Consider the following 24438-nt stretch of genomic DNA (forward strand, 5'->3'; position numbering starts at 1 on the left):
GTGGTCAAATTTGACTGCTAAACTTAGGCATAAAATAGCCAGCTTAGTGGTCTGTGGTGATATTCAGTGAAACTAACTGGTTAAATGCCACAGAATATCAGCAGATATCCCCGAACAAATGATTTAACTGGCCAGGAGCCCTTTCCCCCTGATTAAATTGCTTTGAATATTGACCTCTAAAATTTATATTGAAGAGTGCATTAACATAGAATAAGAAGATACAAGCTATAAATCAGCTGGTAATTCCTGCACTCTTACTTAGCTTTGGAATTGTAGAATGGCCTCTTAAAGACCCTTTAAAATTGGATATATGAATGAGAAAAGTCTTCCATGCCCACAAGGTCATTTATAAGAATCAGTGTGTGCCACAACTATACATTCCCTGAGCAGGAGGAACAGGCCTCATGGAAATAGCGAGCTACTATCAAAGATCTCCAGGCTTAATTAACAGATCCAAATGCACAAAAGGTGTTGAAATATGAAAGTAAATGTCCAGAATCTATTTCCATCATTAAACTTGGAGAAGCGTTTTGACAAGTAGAAGGAATGACTGAGAATCTACCAGTAACAGAAGTGAAGGAAGCAACACAATTGGTGAAGGAAGAGATAAAGGGCTAGATCCTATATCTGGTGCCAAAAAACTTATCGCCAAAAAAAACGCTATTCTGTAAGCTGCACTTAAAAGTTAGGTGCGATTTATAGAATAGCACTTATGCCCAGGTATCACGCCTAACTTTAGGCATGGCCATTTGCACCATGTCTATATTAGGCACGTATCCCCGTTATTCTATAACAAAGTGCATTAATTTTAGGAACACCCTTGATATGCCCATGACCCTCCCATTTCTGTACTCTCTTTTCAATTCACACATAGGTTTTAGGCACGGATCTCGCGTCTAAATTTATGTGCGTAAATGTCAATTAAATCTAATTAGTGCCAATAATTGCTTGATTAACAAGATGGGTTACAGCAAGCATAGAAAATTCTGGTGCCACAGACGTGTAGAGCTGGAAATGGTCACACATGTCATAGGTGGATCAGAAGTTTTGAAAGCAGAAAATCTCTATACAGAAAGGCACATCTCATCCAATGGAAACTTTGGGGTCTTTTTACTAAACCGCATAAGCATCTACGCATGCCCAGCGTGTGCCAAAATGGAGTTACCGCCCGACTACCGCGTGGCTCTTGTGGTAATTTCATTTTTGGTGCGAGTCTGATACGCACATCTGAAAAATATTTTTGATTTTCGGATGCGCTGGCATTTGGCATGCGTATGTCATTACCACCCAGTTACCGTGTGACTCTTTACCACTAGGTCAATGGCTGGCGATAAGGTCTCAGACCCAAAATGGATGCGCGACAATTTTCATTTTGCCGCACATCCATTTTCGGCAAAATTTTTACAAAGGCCTTTTTTACAGGCACGCTAAAAAGTGGATCTGCACTCACCCAAAGCTACCGCAAGCCATTTTTCAGAACACCTTTGTAAAAGGACCCTTTTGTAAACATTACAACATTGCTGTACTGGAAAAGCACTGGAATCATGACCGTATGAGAATTATGGAGAATGAAGATCTTGTGATCATCTGGGACATCCCCATTCCAACCGATAAAAAGACAGATGCAAGGAAATCGGATACAGTGGTAAAAGAGAAACACCAGAACAGCATTTATTATAGAGATGTTTGTCCCAAGCAATTACTCTGTGAATTATGTAGAGAAAGAAAAGACCCTCAAGTACCGAGAAATGCAGGCTGAGACCAAGAAAATGTTGCAGAAAGATACAGAAATGATTTGCACTGTACTTGGAAGCCACAGGCCTGATTAAAAGGAATTTCACAACACACCTGGATAAATTGCCTATACAACTTACGAACTCCAGAAGGAAGCTCTCTTTGGTATGAATCAAGTACTATGGCAAACGTCAGCAGTAAATTTGAAGGACTGAGATCATATTCTACATACTCTGCTTCAGGAGTGAGATTCATTACTGTCATGGCATACAGCATACACAAAAGTAGCCTATTTGGAAATATACCCCAGAAAAAAAAATCAATTAATTACAGTAGAACTCAAAAAATCCAGACTACTGGGGGATCTGGTCAGTCCGAAATTTTGGATTTTCTGGATTCTTAGGCACCTTATACAGTGCAGCTTCTCTCTCTCCGTTCCCAGCCCTGCACACTCTCCCAGGCCCCCAAGGTCCCTTCCCCCATGGCTACACTTCCCCCCTTCCTTCCCTCTCCCCCTCCCTCCCTGCATGGTTTGGAGTCTTTCCCCCACTCCCAGTCCTGCTCTATTTCTCACCTGTTCTGAAGTCTTCCGTGTTGCAGCGCCGGAAGCATCCTTACTCACAGGCTGCCTCCAGCATGTACCATGCCTTTCCCCTCTGACCAATCCCGCCTCTTCTGGTGCAACTTCTTGTTGTTGGAAGGGCGGGATGGGTGAGAAGGGTAAGGCCCCGTGCACGCTGGAGGCATCCAGTGGGTAAGGTTGCTGCAGCAGAGCTGAAAACTTCAGGAAAGGTGTGAGAGAGAGCAGGGCTGGAGGTGGGGGGAAGATGTTGGACCACGCAGGGAGGGAGGGGCGGAGAGAAAAAAGGGGGCATAGCCACAAGGAGGCCTTGGGGGCCTGGGGGAGTGAGTGATGGGCCTTGAACAGTGTAGAAACAAGTGTAGAGAGTGCGCAGGGTAGGAAACTGAGGGACAGAAGCTGTACTGTGTGTGTGTGTGGGAGGGGGGGGGGGGGATACGAATTCTTAGATGGTCTGGATTTCCTGGATCCAGATTTCCAGATTTCTACTGTATTTGCAGGGATTCAGTCAATTTCTGGATCTGTGAAATGAAAATGCTGTTGTTTTGTTTTCTAAATTTTACAAGTACACTGATGTTTTGAAAGTCACTGTAATAGAAACGACATGAGGAATCTTCACGGGCCAGAGGAGCTCTGAAGGAAAAGTGTAGGGGTCTTTTCATGCTGTCTCACCTTTGCTGGTTAGGCCTGAACCATCTTTTTCTGATTTAAAATGGACTCTACAGCTTGAGGCCTGTATACAACAGAAACCAGCTTTCTAGAAAGGAAAACTACTACTTGGCATAACTGTGCTGGCTTCATCCAAGAACATGTGTATGTGCACTAGCCTGCCCGTTATCTCCTGGGAAGGTGCGAAGGACCATGCCTTACAGAGACAGAGTCTCCGGGAGCATCTGTGAACCATGGAGGGAAGTTTGCTATCATCAGGTGACTGATAAGAGATTCTTGCTGGAATTCTGCTGGACAGAAGTATAAAGTTTGTGATCGGTCCATATGTGTTACCTGACCCAGAGGGTTGCCAATGCTGAACAAAAGAGAAAGAAAGAAAGAAGGAAGAGAGAAGAGGAATTGATGGTGGATCTCTCTCAGAGGAGATAAAGAAACTAATTTGCCCCAAACACCTGTGAACTGAACTCTGTGCTGAGCACTGCACAAAAAATGTCAGAAGCAGCTCTGTGGCTTTCTATGGACCGAGTAACCAGATGCACAGAGCAGGAACCTTGGACTATTCCTATCAGAGCTTGCAGGTAATCTGCTAGAGCCTACAAGAGAAGCCAATTCAACACCCCTTGGACTCTGAACCTAAGGGACCACAAGTGTGAGATTCTGGATTTTTCTTTTATAGCTCAGGGTGTAGTTAGTCTTGGTTTTGCCTATAAAGGACTGATTTGTCCCAGGATCTGTGGTCATTAGCCTAATTTTGTTGCTAGGTGGTAATCCTTTCTCAGGATATATTATAGTTGTGTAATTACCTATTGGTGTAGTAATCAGTATTTTGGTAGTGTACAGAGTTTTGTAACTTTCTTTGCATTTTGCCATGTTATTTTTATATCTATAATAAATAATATATTATTCCTTTCATTGTTGTACAGCCTGAGAGGAACCTAAGGACCACATTTAGGTACTGATCATCCCCTTGTGCCAAACGAGTCCAGAGTAATTACTGCATAAGTGATTTTCTGTTACCTTTCAAAGTACCTTACAAAAGCCACCAAACACTCAAACTCAAGTGAGATTTTCTAGGCCCTGCAAACATGATTAAACAACTTTTAAGATACTAACCCCCTCTTCTTGTAAAACTGGTCGTGTTAGTTTGGCATTCATTATCTTAACCAGGCACAATCTTTATGCCTCTACAGCAAATCCCTACTTGTCTAATTTTATTGAACTGCATCCATTGCCAGTCACTACATGCCTCTAGAACTCCCTCCATGATGTCCTCATGCTGCAGTTTACTTTTTACCAGCTCGGTGAAAGCAAAAACAATAACTACAAAATGCAGAATGAGTGTCGTTAGGGAACCTACTTACAGCTGTCATCTGTCTTATGCATTCCTCTCCACTCTTGAGGAAAGAGAGGCAGAAAAATTGCATTCAAAAGTATTCTGTGATCTGCAACCTTTTCCTCCCCGCACTAAACACATTTTCACAGTGGTGAGAATAAAAGCATTATAAAGATTTTAGCTTTTACTACTGGGAGGTGGCAGGCATTCTACTTTTCACTCCATGAAAACTTGTGATTCTTGAGTGCTCACATGCACTTTGTATATTTATTAGGCTTTAGGAAATGCTTGCCTGTTATGCATTCTTTCTGTACCTTTTACCTTCCGCTTCAGTCAGAACCGGTGCACTTGGACTAAATCAGCATAATTTTATAAAGGCTTTTCTACATGTAAGGCCCGTTTTACATATGGAAAAGGCTTTTGGGCGATTAGAGAGGTCATGTGTATCTGAGCTCCTGATTCCCAACGGACGCTATTGAGGAAGCAGTACTCATACCCCAGAGTTATTATGGGGAAGAGGAAAGGGAAAACCAGGGTAATGCCCTCCTCCAACCCTGAAAGTTCTGCTGTTTGACAGCCGGCATTGGAGAAATTTGGCGTTCAGAAACTGGAAACACAGATGCCAGCGTTGGTTAGATCCGACGTATCTCAGCTGGATCGAAGCATAGAGGCGACTTTGTTGAGTCCGCCCTTGCATATAACCCCTGCACGACCCAGAAGAAGTTTGAGGGTGAATAACCCCATTTCTCCCTTTAATCTGGGAGCTGTATCTCATGGAACTGGAGGCCACAAAAAACCAGCAGTAGTAACGATGGAGACCCTGTGGGATGCTATTCAGGGACTGAACACTACCTTTATTCAGGTAACAAATTCAAACGGGCACGCGTAGGTGCCTACTTGGCTTATTAAAAGGGCTCCTAAGTAAAAGGTGGCTTACGAAAAGTGGGTGAGAGGTAATTATCTTCTTGTGTCATTCCAAGACCAATTACATTCTGACACTCCGCCTTATCCAGCAGCTCCGACTTAGGGGTCAATTGGATCTTTTGTGTTGTGATGATAAAATTTAACTAAGAGAAGATATCAAGATCTTGGCTGCCAAACCGCTCTGTGATCCCCAGTAGGAAATTCTTGCTGTAATGCAAATGACGCCTTGCCGGCTATACCCAATGCAAATCATTCCAAAATCTGACATATTCTAACCACAAAATAGAAAATTATTTTTTCTACCTTTTGTTGCCTGGTTATTTTATTTTTCTAATCATGTTGGTCCCAGTCTCTGGCTTTTGCTTTCCTGTCTTCTCGTAATTCTCTTGCCAGGGTCTCCTGTCCATTTGACATTTCTTCTCTCTCCAATTTTGTTGTGCAGTTACAGCACAACAACAAAAAATGTTTTTGTGTGCTACTGGGCAAAAACCATTTGTCCTATACTAAATTCAGTGTGCATATTCCAAATCCAAAGTCAGAATTGTTGTAACACGTCAGGAAATTTTGTTATGCATAAGTTTGCCCAAATGAATTAAGCACTTGGAAAGCATTGAATAATTTTTTACAGAACAAGTTTTACTCCAACCATTACCTGATCTACATCAAAGTTTTCGTAGTAAACAGTATATGAAAATGTAATGGAATAACAAAATTTCAAAAAAGTCTCGTATTCCAGTTTAAAAGTTTTACTTCAGCAAGGCCCAGTACTGTTAAAAGTGCTTCAGGCATCTGCTTTTGCGTTTTGACCGGTCATATTTTCCCGTTGCAAAAACCAGCAGTAGTCCCCCATCATGTTGGGATTCCAGCAGCCTTGATATCTGTTCTCCATTGTAGAAATGTCTTTATGGAACCTCTCTCCATGTTCGTCACTTACGTGTCCCAAATTGGGTGGGAAAAAGTCAAGATGGGAATGTAAGAAATGCATTTTCAATGACATTCGGCAGCCAAGTTGTTCATATGCTTTAAGTATGTTGTCTACTAGTTCAGCATAGTTTTCAGCTCATCTGTTCCCAAGGAAGTTCTACTACTACTACTACTACTACTACTATTAAACATTTCTATAGCGCTACTAGACTTACTCAGCGCTGTACAAATTAACATGAAAAGACAGTCCCTGCTCAACAGAGCTTACAATCTAAATTGGACAGATGAACAGACAGCTAGGGGTGGGGAAATTGTAGTGGTAGGGGTGATAAGTGAGGGTGTTGAGTAAGAGAGTCATGGTTAGGAGTCGAAAGCAGTAGCAAAGAGGTGGGCTTTAAGCCTAGACTTGAAGACAGCCAGAGACTGAGCCTGACGTACTGGCTCAGGGAGTCTATTCCAGGCATAGGGAGCAGCGAGATAGAAGGAACGGAGCCGGGAATTAGCAGTGGGGGAGAAGGGGGACGACAGGAGACATTTACCCAGTGAATGGAGTTCACGGGGAGGAGTGTAGGGAGAGATGAGAGCGGAAAGGTACTGAGGAGCTGCGGAGTGGATGCACTTGTAGGTCAAAAGGAGAAGTTTGAACCGTATGCGGAAGTGGATAGGGAGCCAGTGAAGCGACTTGAGGAGAGGGCTAACGTGAGTATAGCAACTCTGGCGGAATATAAGACGCGCAGCAGAGTTTTGGACAGATTGAAGAGGAGATAGATGGCTGAGCGGGAGACCAGCGAGAAGCAAATTGCAGTAGTCTAGGCGAGAGGTGATAAGGGTGTGGGTAAGGGTTTTGGTAGCGTCCTCGGAGAGGAAAGGGCGAATTTTGTTAATATTATAGAGAAAGAAATGACAGGTTTTGGCAATCTGCTGAATATGAGCAGAGAAGGAGAAAGCGGAGTCAAAGATGACTCCAAGGTTGCGTGCAGACGGGACAGGGAGGATGAGAGTGTTATCTACCGAAATAGAGAACCGGGGGAGAGAAGAGGCAGGTTTAGGGGGAAAGTTCTGCACTACTAGCACAAATGTATCCCAAGCTGCAAGTTCCAGAGGGTTGAGTTTTGTTCTGAATGTGTCATCATGCAATAGTTTATTGATTTCGGGGCCAATAAAAATTCCGGCCTTTATTTTAACCTCAGTTTTCATTGTGCTAAACATCTCCTTCAAATACTAGAAACCATTTCCATCACATCACGATCAAGTGCAATTACAAAATTTTTTATTAAACCAAGTTTAATGTGAAGTGGTGGAAGATAAACTTGAAGTGGATCGACCAGTGATTTGTGTTGTACATTGTACCGACCAACTGTGTGCTGGACTCTGAGAGGCCACTGTCTCATTTTGTAATGATTTTTGTCATCACAACTGTTCCATAGGCACAAGAAACACATATACTTCGTGTATATGTGATCGGGAGGCGGGGCTGGTGGTTGGGAGGCGGGGATAGTGCTGGGCAGACTTATACGGTCTGTGCCAGAGCCGGTGGTTGGGAGGCAGGGCTGGTGGTTGGGAGGTGAGGATAGTGCTGGGCAGACTTATATGGTCTGTGCCCTGAAGAGCACAGGTACAAATCAAAGTAGGGTATACACAAAAAGCAGCAAATATGAGTTATCTTGTTGGGCAGACTGGATGGACCGTGCAGGTCTTTTTCTGCCGTCATCGTCATCTACTATGTGTACCCTAACTGTAGGCCAAGCAGCAGTGCTACCACTTTCAAGTCAGCACAAATATTCCATTTATGTTCAGAGTATTTGATCATTTTCAAAATTAACTCCATAGAAGCATGGGTCTCTTTCTTTCCAACCCCATGAGCCAATGGAATAGATGTTTTTTCGTTACCATTGTGAAACAAGACAGCTTTCAAACTCATTTTGCCAGAGTCTATGAATAGCCTCCATTCATCGAGAACATGTGTACCATCTAACTCCATCATAAGACCATTTACATCAGTACAGAAACAGACATCGCTTTCCATTGCATAGTATGCAGCTAACTTGGTGTGTCGATGACGAAAGTGTGAAGTTGTGTTCCATTCCCGAAGTCTAGAAGCTAGCAGTTCTGACTTTTCTTTAGATAATGACAGATTTCTTACCAGATCATCTAAATCTGATTGGCTCAGCAAGTGCGGTTGACCCTCCAGTTGTTCTGGATCAGGAAATACATCATGCCAATCAACATCTTCTTCTTCATCAGGATCAGAAGCGTCAGCTTCAACTGCCATTCCTGCTGCGGGAGGGGCAGGCACTGGATTCTCGACATCGTGTGGTACAGGTTTAAGAGCAGACTCAAAGTCAGGATACACTATTTGTGACTTGTTTCTCTTTGAATATCCGGCAATTTTAGTCATGCAAAAATAACAGTCTGAATGGTGATTTTTCTGCTCACGCCAAACCATCGGCACTGCAAAAGCCATTCCTTTCCTTTTACCATTCAACCACTGCGTTAGCCCAGAGTAACACACAGTGCAACAAACATGAGATGCCCAGCTTTCATCTTGATCTCCAATTTGACAGTCAAATTAATACTTGTAAGCAAGGCGCACTCGCTTTGTCAGATTCTTGCGCTGATCAGTGTATTTGCTACCTATAAGAACATAAGTAATGCCATACTGGGAAAAGACCAAAGGCCCATCAAGCCCAGCATCCTGTCCCCGACAGTGGCCAATCCAGGTCAAGGGCACCTGGCAGCTTCCCAAACGTACAAACATTCTATACATGTTATTCCCGAAATTGTGGATTTTTCCAAGTCCATTTATTTATTTATTTTACAGTGCTTATATCCCACAATTTCCCACCTCTGGCAGGCTCAATGTGGCTTACAACATTTGAATAACAAATAGACAGGTACAATAAAAGGAAAGGGGTAAACAGGGCAGAAAGGTAAAGATAAATAGATGGGTCAGTCCATAATAGCAGTGTCAGTCCATACTGGTGGCTTCCTGAGATTAGTGAGGGTGGACAGGATCTTTGGGGTAGGCTTGCTCAAATAAGCAGGTCTTAAGCGATTTCCTAAAAGTCAGATGATCCTGAACCGTTTAGTAGCGGTCTATGGACTTGTCCTTTAGGAAACTGTCCAAACCCTTTTTAAACTCTGCCAAGCTAACCGCCTTCACCACGTTCTCCGGCAACGAATTCCAGAGTTTAATTACGCGTTGGGCGAAGAAAAATTTTCTCCTATTTGTTTTAAATGTACTACACTGTAGTTTCATCGCATGCCCCCTAGTCCTACTATTTTTGGAAAGCGTGAACAGACGCTTCACATCATTATTTTATATACCTCTATCATGTCTCCTCTCAGCCGTCTCTTCTCCAAGCTGAAAAGCCCTAGCCTCCTTAGTCTTTCTTCATAGGGAAATCGTCCCATCCCCGCTATCATTTTCGTCGCCCTTCGCTGCACCTTTTCCAATTCCACTATATCTTTCTTGAGATGTGGCGACCAGAATTGGACACAATACTCAAGGTGCGGTCGCACCATGGAACGATGCAACGGCATTATAACATCCTCACACCTGTTTTCTATACCTTTCCTAATAATACCCAACATTCTATTCGCTTTCCTAGCCGCAGCAGCACACTGAGCAGGTTTTAGTGTATTATCAACGACGACACCCAGATCCCTTTCTTGGTCCGTAACTCCTAACGTGGAACCTTGAATGACGTAGCTATAATTCGGTTTCTTTTTTCCCACATGCACCACCTTACATTTGCACACATTAAATGTCATCTGCCATTTAGCCCCCCAGTCTCGTAAGGTCCTTCTGTAATTTTTCACAATCCTCTCGCGAATTAACGACTTTGAATAACTTTGTGTCATCAGCAAATTTAATTACCTCGCTAGTTACTCCCATCTCTAAATCATTTATAAATATATTAAAGAGCAGCGGTCCTAGCACTGACCCTACTACTACTACTACTACTATTTAGCATTTTTATAGTGCTACAAGGCGTACGCAGCGCTGCACAAATATAGAAGAAAGACAGTCCCTGCTCTGAGGAACCCTACTAACTACCCTTCTCCATTGTGAATACTGCCCATTTAACCCCACTCTCTGTTTCCTATCCTTCAACCAGTTTTTAATCCACAATAGGACATTACCTCCTATCCCATGACCCTCCAATTTCCTCTGTAGCCTTTCATGAGGCACCTTGTCAAACGCCTTTTGAAAATCCAGATACACAATATCAATCGGCTCCCCTTTGTCCACATGTTTGTTTACTCCTTCAAAGAATTGAAGTAAATTGGTCAGGCAAGATTTCCCCACACTAAAGCCGTGCTGACTTGGTCTCAGTAATCCATGTCCTCTGACGTGCTCTGTAATTTTGTTTTTAATAATAGCCTCTACCATTTTCCCCGGCACTGACGTCAGGCTCACCGGTCTATAATTTCCCGGATCTCCCCTGGAACCTTTTTTAAAAATTGGCGTTACATTGGCCACCAATCTTCTGGTACCACGCTCGATTTTAAGGATAAATTGCGTATCACTAACAGTAGCTCCGCAAGTTCATTTTTCAGTTCTATCAGTACTCTAGGATGAATACCATCCGGTCCAGGTGATTTGCTACTCTTCAGTTTGCCGAACTGCCCCATCACGTCCTCCAGGTTTACCGTGAATTCAGTAAGTTTCTCCGACTCGTCCACTTGAAATACCATTTCCGACACCGGTATCCCACCCAAATCTTCCTCAGTGAAGACCGAAGCAAAGAATTCAGTCAATCTCTCTGCTACGTCTTTGTCTTCCTTGATCGCCCCTTTTACCCCTCGGTCATCCAGCGGCCCAACCGATTCTTTTGCCGGCTTCCTGCTTTTAATATACCGAAAAAAACTTTTTACTATGTTTTTTTTGCCTCTACTGCTATCTTTTTTTCGTAATACCTCTTGGCCTTCTTTATCTACGCCTTGCATTTGCTTTGACACTCCTTAAGCTGCTTCTTGTTATTTTCAGACAGTTCCTTCTTCCATTTTCTGAAGGCGTTTCTTTTAGCCCTAATAGCTTCCTTCACCTCACTTTTTAACCATGCCGGCTGTCTTTTGGACTTCCGTCTTTCTTTTCTAATTTGCAGAATGTGTATGGCCTGGGCCTCCAGGATGGTATTTTTGAATAGCATCCACGCCTGTTGTACAGTTTTTACCCTCTCAGTTGCCCCTCTAAGTTTTTTCTTAACCGTTCTTGTCATGTATGTATATATGTAGCAGAAATTGTCCGGATCGTTAACACATTTGCGTCTATCTATCTTGCCTTATATACTTACTGCTGACGTCAGCCAATAGACCTGTCTGAGTGCATCCGGACAGGTCCGGGCATGTCCGTTGGAATATTTCCAATATATAATGCATTAATATTATAAGTGAATAGGCTTTGCATGTATAACTTAAAATCTAGACGTGTCAGGCAAATTCGGAGTTCATATTTGGAATCAGCGGGTTCAATTTAGTATAATTCACATGTTTTTCTCTCAGTAGCAAAATCATTGTATTATTAGACATAGAATCATGATGGCAGATAAAGGCCAAATGGCCCATCCAGTCTGCCCATCCACAGCATCCACTATTCCTCCTCTTCCTAAGTGATCCCATGTGCCTGCCCCACACTTTCTTGAATTCAGATACAGTCCTTGTCTCCACTACCTCCAACAGAAGGCTATGCATCCACCACCCTTTCTGTAAAATAGTATTTCCTTAGAGTACTCCTGAGCCTATAACCTCTTAACTTTATCTTATGCCCTCTCATTCCGGAGTTTTCTTTCATTTGAAAAAGGTTCACCTCCTATACATTAATGCCACAGAGATATTTAAACATATCTATTATATACCCTCTCCTCCTGCCTTTCTTCCACAGTATACTTATTGAGGTCTATAAGTCTGTCCTCATAAGTTTTATGACAATTTTGTAGCCACCCTCTACACCGACTCCATCTTGTTATATCTTTTTGTAGGTGCAGTCTCCAGAATTGCACACAGTATTCTGAATGAGGCATCACCAGAGACGTATTCAACAGCACTATCATGTCTTATTTTCCATTCCTCTCCCTATACACCCGAGCATCCTTCTGGTTTTCTACCTGTTTTGCCACCTTGAGATTACCAGATACCATCACTGCCCCCATCCCGCGCTTCATTCGTATATAGAAGTACTTCACCCCCTATACTATACCATTTGCATGAATTTTTGCTGACCAAGTTCATGACCCTGCCTTTTTTAGCATTAAATCTTAGATGACAATGTCTGGACCGTTTTTTTTTTTTTTTTTTTAGCAATTCAATATACATCAAAAGATGTGAATCAAGATACAAAGCTTCAGTGGATAACTAAGAGGTCTGTTTACTAAGCTACAATAGTGAATGGGCTGTATCGGCTCTAGCACACAGCCAGCCATGTTAGCGGCTTAGTAAACCCTAGGCATAACCACCCCCCCCCCCAGCAGACATTCATCAAAAGAAATTAATGATAACAATCTGACACTTTGGGTAAAATAGGTAGAATATTTCACAAAGACATTATTCATGCACCTCTCTGCAGCGAGGATATATCCATTCTGCCCTCTGATGTTGCTCTGAGGCATGTTTGAGGGGTGGAGAGTAGGCATGTTCTGTGCCAATCGGTTAGTGCAACTACACTGCCATGCACCAACTAATTAGCGTGTGGCTAGTGCAAGAGCCCTTACCATCTAGAAAACAGATGCCAGTAAGTGCTCCCTCAATAATGACCACACACTAATGGAAAATCAGCGAATGGCCATTAACTGACGAAATGTGAAATGCGGCCATTTTAAATCCGCACATAAATTGCATGGGAAAGAAAAGGGCCCCTTCGTATGTACTACAACAGTGGGAGAGTAATTCTAAAATGCAGGTGCAAAAGTAAAATAGTCCTTCACCCACAGACACAGGTTTTCATAAAACTGTTCACCTGAAATGCAGATATCGGTATATATACAGTGCACTCCATTTAAGTGCACGTCGGATAAGCGCATGCTCGGTTTAACTGCATACCGTACTTCGGTCCCATTTTTGGCGCCATCAATTTCTATGCGGACAAACTTCGGTTTAGCGCACCACTGATAAGTGCAAGATTCACTTATATGCATGGTTTAAGACCGCTGCTCTGCAGGAAAGATTCCACATAAGCACACGCACAGAATATGGAAGCCGATTGGCGCGTGACAAAGGGGCGGTAAATTTGAAATCTTGTTGGTTAACTGCCACAGGCAGAAGAAGCGAAAGAATGTTGTTAGAGTGTACACTGGCGACGTCGTTGTCGTCGCGCAACTGTAAGACTTTAACACTGGTTGAACAAATAGAAGTTCTTAAAAAATTAGAAAACAAACAAAGTCAAGCATCTATGCTAAAGAATATGGTGTCAATCCCAGTCAAATTTCATGTATCTTGAAGCAGAAAGACCAGCTTCTGGAAGACTGGCAAAACAATACAAATTCACACCAGAAACGTAAACAGGCAGGAAAAGCTGAGGATGTAGAAGATGCTCTTCTTCGTTGGTTTTCTCAAGTCAGGAGCAGACAGTTTCCTGTCAGTGGTCCACTGCTTATGGACAAAGCTAATCAGCTAGCTGAAAGTCTTGGACTAACTGAATTCAAAGCCACTGTTGGATGGTTGGAAAGATGGAAGGAGAGGAACAACATAAAATTCAAGAAACAGCATGGTGAAAAACAAGACGCTGATGACTTTGGTGCTGAAAATTGGGTTGTTTTAGTTCTTCCTACCATCTTGAATGAGTTTGGACCTCGTGACATTTTGAATGCTGACGAAAACGGTCTCTACTGGCGAGCGATTCCTGATGGAACACTTGCATTCAAACAAGCCGAAAATACAGGAAGTAAAACTACTACTACTACTACTACTACTTAGCATTTCTATAGCGCTGCCAGGGTTACGCAGCGCTATACAAGTTTAAACATGGGGAGGGATAGTCCCTGCTCAAGAGAGCTTACAATCTAACAGTAACATACTACGTAGTCAGTGTAGGTAACAGGAATGGGGAAGGTGGTTAGGCGCCAAAAGCAAGGGAGAAGAGATGGGCCTTGAGTAAGGACTTGAAGATGGGCAGGGAGGGCGCATGGCGTATGGGCTCAGAAAGTCTGCTCCAGGCATAAGGTGCTGCGAGGCAGAAGGGGCGGAGTCTGGAGTTAGCGGTGGTGGAGAAGGGCACAGATAGGAGCGATCCGTCCCGAGAGCGGAGGTCACGGGCGGGAACACACGGGGAGAGGAGGGCAGAGAGGCAATGGGGGGCAGCAGACCGAGTGCACCCGAAGGTCAACAGGAGAAGCCCGAACTGTACACGGTAGCGGACTGGGAGCCAGCGAAGCGACCCGAGGAGAGGGGCGACACGAGAGCAGACTGAAGGACAGACTGACGATCCTCCTTTGCTGCAATACGGATGGGAGTGAGAAGTTGGAACCCCTCGTCATTGGAAAGAGCAAACAGCCCCGTTGCTTCAAGAATGTTAAGCGACTTCCTGTGTCATACGAAGCTAACGCAAATTCATGGATGACTGGGGAAATTTGGAAGCAGTGGCTAAAGAAGTTAGACACTAGAATGTGGGCACAAAAGCGTCAGATTTTGTTGCTTTGTGATAATTGTGCTGCACACAGTGATGATGCCAGGCTACCTAACGTCAAGGTGGTCTTCCTGCCACCAAACGCTACCAACCTATGGATCAGGGGATAATAGCCAATTTCAAACAACATTATCGGGCTCTTGTGCTACGTCATCTGATGAGCATTATGGATGACCAGACTGGCAAGCATAAACGTGCTGTTGAACTGGCTCATAATCTATCACTGTTGGATTCCCTACATATGCAGAAAGAAGCCTGGAATCGTGTTACACAGGCAACCATTGTGAACTGCTACAAGCGGGCAAGCTTTGTTAGGGATGTGGAGAGGGACGAAACAGATGCAGCTATTGCAAACTCGTCAGATGAACAGGCTATTGACATCCCAGCCTGTGTTACTGAAGAGGAGTTTCATCACTACGCAGTTGTTGATTACGATCTACAAACAGCTGACGACAGCACTGATGCCCAGATATGCGCCTACACGCAGGCAACGGCAGATGATGAAACAGATGATGAAATGAGCAGCGAGGCACATGCTGGTGAAATTCAACAACCTACTGTCACTTTTGCAAGAGCACTGGAGAGTCTCAACACCTTGCAGGCCTATCTGGAGGCCACTGGATATCAGTGCTATGACAGTTTTTTACCGTCTGGGAGACATACAAGCTCATTTTCAAAGCACTTAGCCTCCCAAAGTTCCATAGAAACCTATGGAACTTAGCCTCCCAAAGTGCTTTGAAAATATGCCTCATAGTCTATGGAACTCACAGACACAAGAGTGAACAGAGGACTATGACTGATTACTTCAAGTAAGCCTAACGTCAGTTAATGGAGACTGTGTACTGTATGTATAATAAACAGTACTGTACATATGTTTATCAGATGTCAAGCTTCTTTGGGTCACAACGGTTAAGTGCACACTCTGGTTAACTGCATGTATTTCTTTGGTCCCAGACCCTTGCACTTAAGCGGATTGCACTGTATGTATATATATATGTATACACACACACACACACACATGCACAGCTGTAAAAGTGTAACTTTACTCAAATTGACAGGAAGCATTCTTGGGGTCAGGAATGGGCCAAAGACGGTATTTATGAGCACGCTTTGGAAATTCAACCTAAAAAATTTGTTAAGGAGCAAGTGTAAGCACTTACACGTAACTTCCCTAGGATAATATTTAAAGCAAAAATACGTGCAAACTCTCACTTTGAAAATTCAGCAAAGTATGTACATGGAAAAGTATGCATACACTTTTTATGCAAATGTACAGTTATAAAATGACCTTTTGAGGGCATATAATTATAGTCTGATATAGCCCAGACACTGTCAATTCAGTGCTGGTAAGCAACACTGCTAACAAAATCTATACTGTATTGTGGACATAGCCAGTGTAAGATTTCATGAAAAAGCAGAGTATGGAAGAAATATATACAGCATAAGATTTCCACAGATATACAACAAATTGTCTACTCTCTCCAAATCACTCTAAATTAATGTCCTGACTATTCGTCAATGACACTTTTTAACTACAAATGCTTTAACACTGTCAAGAGCCATAAATGGGTTTATGCAATGTCCACAGAAGGTCTGTGTTTATCAAACTACCCCAGTCAGAGGCTAAAGCTACACATATGGCAGACATCACCTCTCAGACTGCCAGACATAAACAGTGTGTAGTCATCCTGCACAAACTGACACCTCCTGTGTGGCAAGTTTTTAAATCATATGGAAACAAGACTTAAGAAGATACTCATTTCTTTTAAAGGACATAATACAGAGTAGCAATTTATTAGTATACAATATATTTTTCTACGAGACTCTTAAAATAGTCACACGGAATTTTAAAGGGCCAAAGACAAAACTTACAAGCCAAAAGTTAAGGATGAACACAGGGTTTATTTTTATGTATCTTAAAAACAATATACAGCTTAGCTTGCAGTTATATACAAATAAAATATTAAAAGGAAAGGAACTACAAAATCAGTAGGAAAGTATCTAATACATTTTCAGACCAATCAACCACAACAAAAATAGTGTAATATCAGAAGGTTACCCATTCCTCTAAAGTGATATACCAAAAGGTAACCTAAAAAAAAGAAGTTTTCAAACTCCTCTCATCTAAAAGAAAGCCCACTCCTGCACTGAAACACAGTGAGAACTAAAAAGATGGGGCAAGAACATCCTACATGCAGAAAAAGATTTTAATGATTTAGTGGGCAGATACAGGGAAACCAGGGAACATGACCATAAAAGCCTTTTGCGCAAGAACCAGCAAGTTGAAATTAATCTGTATTTCACTGGGTAAACGTTTTCTGGTTCATTTTTTGGATAATTTTAGTTCATAGGGTTAACATGAGTTAATCTGTGGGTTCACATGTTAAATCAATTTAGTGGGTTCACGTGTTAAATCAAGCACACGCCACTTCTGGAGGAAAAAGAAAACCCCTAAAAATGGCTTGCACAGCAATAACCTAGTGGTAATTGGGCATCGCCATGTGCTGCCCTGTTACCACCAGGTTATCGTGGGAGCCCTTATCACCACCTTAATGGGTGGCGGTAAGGACTACCTGTTGCATGGCCATGAAGTAAGAGTGGACATGTGTGCTGGGGGGGATTTTTACCCGCTGAGGTAAAAAGGGCCCTGGCACGTGGGAAAAACAGCACCTGACACTACTGCAAAGCCCTTTTTCCTGCAGCTTGCTAAAAGGACCCCTGGATGTTTGCTAATAAATGGATATTGCTAAGGAAAGTGGCCATAGAGCTCCATCAGGTTTCCAAGAAGGTTGGAGTCTCCTGCACATGGTGGCCATAGTTACACCTGCATTAGGCTTCTTGGAATGTTGGGGTAACCTGCCTGGAGTGGCTAAGATTACAGTAGCTATCAGGGTTATTAGAAAGCTTGATAATTAATTATGGGAGGGCTTGGGTTAATAATGGGACTTGTAAGAACAGAAAACAATGTCTGGAAAGGCCTGCCAGTGTAGGTGGAAGCAACCAGCTGTGCAGCAGAATTAAGCAAGCTTGGGACACCTGGAGAGGGCAGTGATAGGAACAGAAAGGAAAATTCTATAAGGCACCAAAAATTGATGCGCTAGGATATTATACTGTAAAGGCATTTGGGCACCCAGGTTCCGTTATAGAGTGTATGTTGACACTTGAGCAGCAGCATTTAGGCCCTGTCACTTATACCATTTAAAAGGCATGTGTAAATATTAGCATCTAAATGTTGGCACATGTGTAATGGCCGGCCCAGGCCTTGCCCCCATCACGCCCACCCTTGCAGTTATGTGCTACCTTATTGAATAGCACCTCGGTGCAGTCACATGAATAACTACGTTTACCTCTGAATTCAATAAAAGGCACTAAACGTTAGGTGCTGAGATAATCCACACTAAGCTAGTATTCAGTGAAGGGTGCTCTGTGCAGAGCAACCTTTACAGAATACTAGTTTAGTGCTCATGTTGCACCTAACTTTGGGTGTCAGCACTTACACCTGCCAAATGTTGGTTTAAATGCTCATGTCCAACTGATGGCAGTTAGGTACGCAAATGCAGGTATTCTATAAATCACGCCTAATCTCTGCGAATGCCCCTGACCCATCCAGGCCACCTTTGGAGTTGTGCACTATGAAATTTAGGATGCAACACAAAATAGAGGGTGACTCACAATCCTCAAGATGGGAGTAGTAGATGAACACTCTTTATTAAGACCCGACATGTGTCCGTGTTTCGGCGGACTTGTCACCTGCCTCAGGGGTCACAGGACTTGGTTGAGCCAGTGTTCTGTGTATGGTACCTTATCTAATGTGTGTGTAAGTGTATACACAGCAAAAGGATCTGCCAGCAGAGGGCATTGCTTTTGATTCTTGCTACTCTTTGATAGATCTTTTTGCCATGTATACTCTTACACACACATTACATACAGTACCATACACAGAATAGTGGTTCAACCAAGTCCTGTGACCCCTAAGGCAGGCGGCAAGTCCGCCAAAACACGGGTCTTACTTTGGTGCCTTAATAAAGACTGTTCACCTACTACTCCCACCTTGAGAGTTATGTATCTCCCTCTACTTTATGTTACATCTTGTGTTCTCCAGTTGTCTGTGTGGACTATGAAATTTAGGCAAAATATTATAGAATAGGGTGTACAGCAGATCCGTGCGTAACTCCTAATTACTGCCAATTAAGTGTTAATGCCAATAATTATCACCTAATTAGCTAATTAGTTTACATGCAGATCTCTGATCCATGTCTAAAACTTGGGGCGACCTATGCAGAATGCAGCGGTGAACTTCCATATAAGTGCCAAAAGATACATACCTAATTGGCACCTAACTTGTGTCACACTATATAGAATTAGAGGGAGGGTTTCCAGGTTGGATAAAATCAAATAAAAACCAATTTAAACAACAATACATGTACTGCCACTGGAATGAGTGTCTTCAGAGATTTCCAGAGCCTCTGCCTTGTGTCTGACATCAGTAGTTGCTAGGCAGAGCACCCACAACACTTGGACAGTCTAGCCTTTTACTGAAGGAAGAAGGAGCTGATGGCTTAATGTTGTAAATAGAGGTAGGGGCAGTTCTGGTAGGAAACTCCCATGACAATAAAACCCAGAATCATTTTTGCCTGTCTTTGGCTCTTTTGCTTCCCTGGCATTGACCATACCTGTTAGGCAAGAACCTTTCAAGCCTAAAGCCCCAAGCCCTAGCCACAGAAATTCAGAAATGCTAAAGACTTCAATATCATGCTACAAGCTAGGAGTGGCCTAGTGGTTAGGGTGGTGGACTTTGGTCCTGAGGAACTGAGTTTGATTCCCGGCACAGGCAGCTCCTTGTGATTCTGGGCAAGTCACTTAACCCTCCATTGCCCGCCACATTGAGCCTGCCATGAGTGGGAAAGCGCGGGATACAAATGTAACTAAAATAAAATATGAAGGTTAGGGATTAAACCAGAAGTGTATAAGAGACAGATGCAGGTTAAGCATCTGAAGAAAAGAGAGCCCTGTGTATCTTTTCTGAGAAACTAAGGAGAAAGGAGAAATTGGGCTACATGTGTATCTTCCAGCAGGGCAACATGGATTTCATCCCATCTACTGGTAGTCCAGAAACATCTAATGAGCTGAAGGAAAATATTACCATCTGGAATCTACACTTTTCCTGAGGATTCTACCATGTCCTTGTTGAACCTGATTTAGAAGGAACTGAGTCCCTGAGCTCCTTTGTATCAACAACCAGAGCTGTAAGTGGAGACTGTGAACTGTGCTGATGACCTGCTACCATCAGTAGTAGGCTTAAGAAGAGGGGGAGAGTTAGACTGTTTTCTGGGATTGAGAATCAGGAGTATAATGCACCAGCGACACTGTAAATAATTTAGCTGCTACTTGTTGTCTCTTGCCTTGTGCTTGCCTCATCCACTTTATTTGTGTTTGTTTTTCCAAGGAACTGATTTCAGAATACCATTGTCATTGTGAGAGTGGAAAAAAAGAAGAGAGTGTGAAAAGCTGCTCATAGCCTCCCAGTGGTTACTGGTCCCAGCCTTGGTCTCAACCAAATAAATAATGTTTATGTAGAGGTTCCTATCACTATCTGAGCATACACTGGGATACAAACATTATACATACAACTGTTTTCATCCTGGCAATCTATATAACAAAATCAATCCAACATGTTAAAAAAAATTAGCCTTCATCTTCTTTCTAAAACTCAGCAGACATCATCACTGCTACTCCCCTGCAGGCAGCAAGCTGGCCATCTTTTTCCTGGCCCAACCTCCACATCAGCCAATCAATCCCATAGCTTTGGCTGGTACCGAATTCAGATTGTGAAATGGGATGACAACTGTTTCTCTCTACAGTCCTTGGAAACCATTCATGTTTCTAATGAGAAGTTGATCCGAGCATATGCCCAAGATGCACACACAAATTAATTGAATAACGAGCTCTTAACTATCAGTAATTGGGAGCTAACAACCAAATATTGATGGTAATGGACACATTAAAATTGGCACGCACATCTGGCTGTGCACTATTCTATGAGACATAGTGTTTTACTGTATTAGCATGTAACAGAAAAGGAGGCATGGCCATCAGCATGTTTGGGGTGCCACTGCCTCAGCATGCCTAAATTAGGTGCCAGCATTTACACCAGGTTTCAACAGGCATAAGTCTGGCACCTAAATTTAGGGTGCGGGAATCAGCTCTAAGCCCTATTCTATATAGGGTGTGTACCTTTTTACGGAACAGCACTTACGGCCAGATTCTATATAAGGCACCTAAAAAATCCACATGGTAACATTTCTGCCTAAGCGTATTCTGTAAGTGGTGCCTAGATTTAGCCTCGGAATACAGAATAAGCTAAGTTGATATCTTAGTGCCTAAAGTGTAAATCCCTGCACATAGATTTACATGCACTGGACCATATTCTATGGCCTAGGCACCAATTACAGAATACTAGCCGTTGAGCCCATTAAAACGGGCTAGTAAAGGAAGGGGGGGGGGTTTGAAAGCCCCCCCCCCGAGATAGGTTGCCGCCGCCCCTCCCCCTCAGAGTCCCCTCCGCCACCCCTCCACCCGGGCCGGGTACGTAGCTTCACTATTCAAACCGCCGGAACACAGCACACAGCTCATCTGAGCTGCCGTCGGCCTTCCTTCTTCTCTGCGTGTGTTCCGCCCTCGTGTGACGTAACGTCGGTGAGGGCGGGACACAGGCAGGTAAGGAAGGCCAACGGCAGCTCAGATGAGCTGTGTGCTGCGTTCTGGTGGTTGAATAGTGGAGCCAGGTACCCGGGCCGGGTGGAGGGTGGGTGGCGGCGGCGACTCCGGGTGGGTGGGGGGGGGGGGGGGGGAGCGGTAGCGGCAACCCTGGGGGGGAGGGAGCGGTGGTGACAGCGGTTCCCTCACTCGCAGGTGCGCAGATTCCCTCTCTGTCACGCGCCCATCATCACGTATTGACATGGGGGCGGGACAGAGAGGGTCTCTACTGCGCATTTGCGAGTGAGTACGCCTCTTGCCATTTATATGTTTGATGCTTACTTGGCATTGATTTCAGCGCCAATTATTTAGGCACCATATATAGAATCTCCCCCTTTATCTCTGATATCTAGGTGCATTTACAGCCTAAATGCTGCACCGAATTGCATAGACACATATATACCTACTTCTGCCAGAACCATATAAACAAAAGCAGACATTTATTCCTTTATAAAATGGGCTTGTAATAGCCCTCTAGGCATCTAAATATTGGAGCACTGTTACAGAAGTGCCCTCATAACGTTGGCAACAACATGACATGCACCTGTTTGGGAGTATGAAAAGGGTACATTACAGGACAGGTCACATTAGCTAGAGAAAGAAGTACAGTAAAAGATTATCGTACTTGAATGCATGCATAAGTCTAAATTACATCACTATTAAAGTGTCCAACAAACCAATGTGCACAACGGGGGTAACACCAATCACTCAAAACAACCCTGTGCTCTTAAATCGCTTCAATCACCCTTAGAAAAAGTGGGTAAATTCAATAATATAGGAGCCTCAGCAGCAACTCGTTTCATACAGGAACTAGTCCCGTGACTTGCCTGCATCGTCATCGGCTTCTATATTATAATTTCTTAATCTCCTTACACTTTACCGATACAATACGTTTATATAAACTTTACAATTTATCTTGTTTTAAATTCAAACAACTGTGCTCGGACTCAGGTTACGGTCTGAGTGAAGTTGTTTGAATTTTTAAAAAAAGAAAAGTTTTAAAGTTTATATAAATGTATTGTATTGGTAAAGTGTAAGGAGATTAAGAAATTATAATATAGAAGCCGATGACGATGCAGGCAAGTCACGGAACTAGTTCCTGTATGAAACGAGTTGCTGCTGAGGCTCCTATATTATTGGATTTACCCACTTTTTCTTATATAGAAGCCAATGATGATGAAGGCAAGTCATGTGACTATATGAAACGAGTTGCTGCTGAGGCTCCTATATAATTGGATTTACCCATTTTTTCTAAGGATGATTGAAGTTATTTAAAAGCACAGGGTTGTTTTGAGTTAATTTAAATTACTGGCATCAATATTGTATAGCTCAGAGGTTCCCAAACCCGATCCTGGAGGCATCTCTGCCAGTCAGGTTTTCAGAAGATCCACAGTGAATATTCATGAGATAGATTTGCATGCAGTGGAGGCAGTGCATGTAAATCTCTCTCATGAATATTCATTGTGGGTATCCTGACATCCTGACTGGCTGGGGTGCCTCCAGGACCAAGTTTGGGAACCACTGGTATAGCTTAACACTGTTGCGAGCTGAGCAAAACTCCACAATTCAGGCAGCTGAGGTAGTCTTCAAAGGAGCAGTATTTTAAGTTTAGGCACTAATCCTGAAGGTGTTTGACCTTTGCTCCCAGTCCAGAATTCAGCATCACACTATAGCCTACAACAGAGGGCAGAATGGATATATCCTCACTGCAGAGAGGTGCATGAATAACGCCTTTGTGAAATATTCCACTTATTTTACCCAAGTGTCAGATCGTTATCATTAATTTCTATTGATGAATGCCTGCGGGGGGGAGGGGGGGATTGATTTGCTTGACAAAACTCAAGATGAAAAAAGACAATCTAGACATTCCATTTGGCTGTGAGGAAATTAAAGATTACTAACACGAACCAGTTTTTGCTCAATAACTGAAACTACAGAATCAGACTTCATGACTGATTTCATGGACCTTGAGTGGAATCTAGAATGCGGTACATTTGACCCCCCCCCCCCCCCCCCCACACACACACCCATCCTTGACACAAAGTGTCACTGATGACTGTGTGAGAGAGCTGTGACTCCCTCCTCACTGGAAGTTGTGACTCCTGCCTCCTCACTATCCCTAAGTCCTGCAGCCTAAGTTCTCCCACATAAGGGCAAACAGCACCCTGGCTGAACCATCAGGCCAGCTTTAGATCTAGGACTATTTGACAAGAATTTAATGGGGATAACCAGAGACAACATTGAACATGTCTATACTTCACTCCAGTTTTTACCGAAACATCTGCTTTTATTTGAATACTTTTAGATTTGCAGAGTCAATAGGTGAAGATTTTGACTAAGTGGAAATCTGCATATGTAGGTTTTTTTTCATAACTGACTGAGGGTGAAGAGATATGAATGAGATGATTGTGGATATTTCAGTCAAATTGTGAACAGATTGGATTCATCAGAAACAATATATGGCCAGCTTTGGTCCTGCTTAAAAACGATCTGATCCAGTAAGGCGCTAACAATTTCTTATCAAGAAGTTTTCACCAGCTCTGTTACACACTGCAAGCCATTTTTAATGTTTCCAAAAAATAAACTTAAATGAGGAGACCAGCATGGCACAGATTTGACTCATCTGCCTTTACCACCCTGGTTTACATTTTTCCCAACTCCCTCTCCCTTAGAACCAAAAAAAAATGTATTTTACTTCTGCAATTAATTAACCTTGAAAATGACACCAGCAAATCAAAAGAAAATAAAAAGATTCCCAATGATTTCTTAGTCAGGAAGTAGTTTCAATAGGGAGATTATGCACTTTGAAAGGAAACACCAAGTGCAATCATAAAAAGAAAGCTGCTTTGTCTTTGAACAGAAAATGACAGATTTTTAAGAGCTCTGGAATGAAAT

At 43.0% G+C, this 24438-nt stretch overlaps 1 protein-coding gene and 1 long non-coding RNA gene across 2 annotated transcripts in view; both read right to left on the reverse strand.

Moving 5' to 3' along the window:
• The window catches only part of KIAA1217 (KIAA1217 ortholog), a 656634-nt gene that overhangs the window by 557354 nt on the left and 74842 nt on the right, over positions 1–24438 (reverse strand). The window lies entirely within an intron of this gene.
• Positions 865–16666, reverse strand: LOC115467808. The gene is made up of 3 exons (XR_003941760.1): positions 16656–16666; positions 10941–10942; positions 865–947 (listed from the first exon to the last, which is right to left on the reverse strand). It is a non-coding gene; the product is annotated as an uncharacterized LOC115467808 (long non-coding RNA).

Source organism: Microcaecilia unicolor, chromosome 1 (assembly GCF_901765095.1).
Source record: "Microcaecilia unicolor chromosome 1, aMicUni1.1, whole genome shotgun sequence".
Classification (NCBI taxonomy): domain Eukaryota; kingdom Metazoa; phylum Chordata; class Amphibia; order Gymnophiona; family Siphonopidae; genus Microcaecilia; species Microcaecilia unicolor.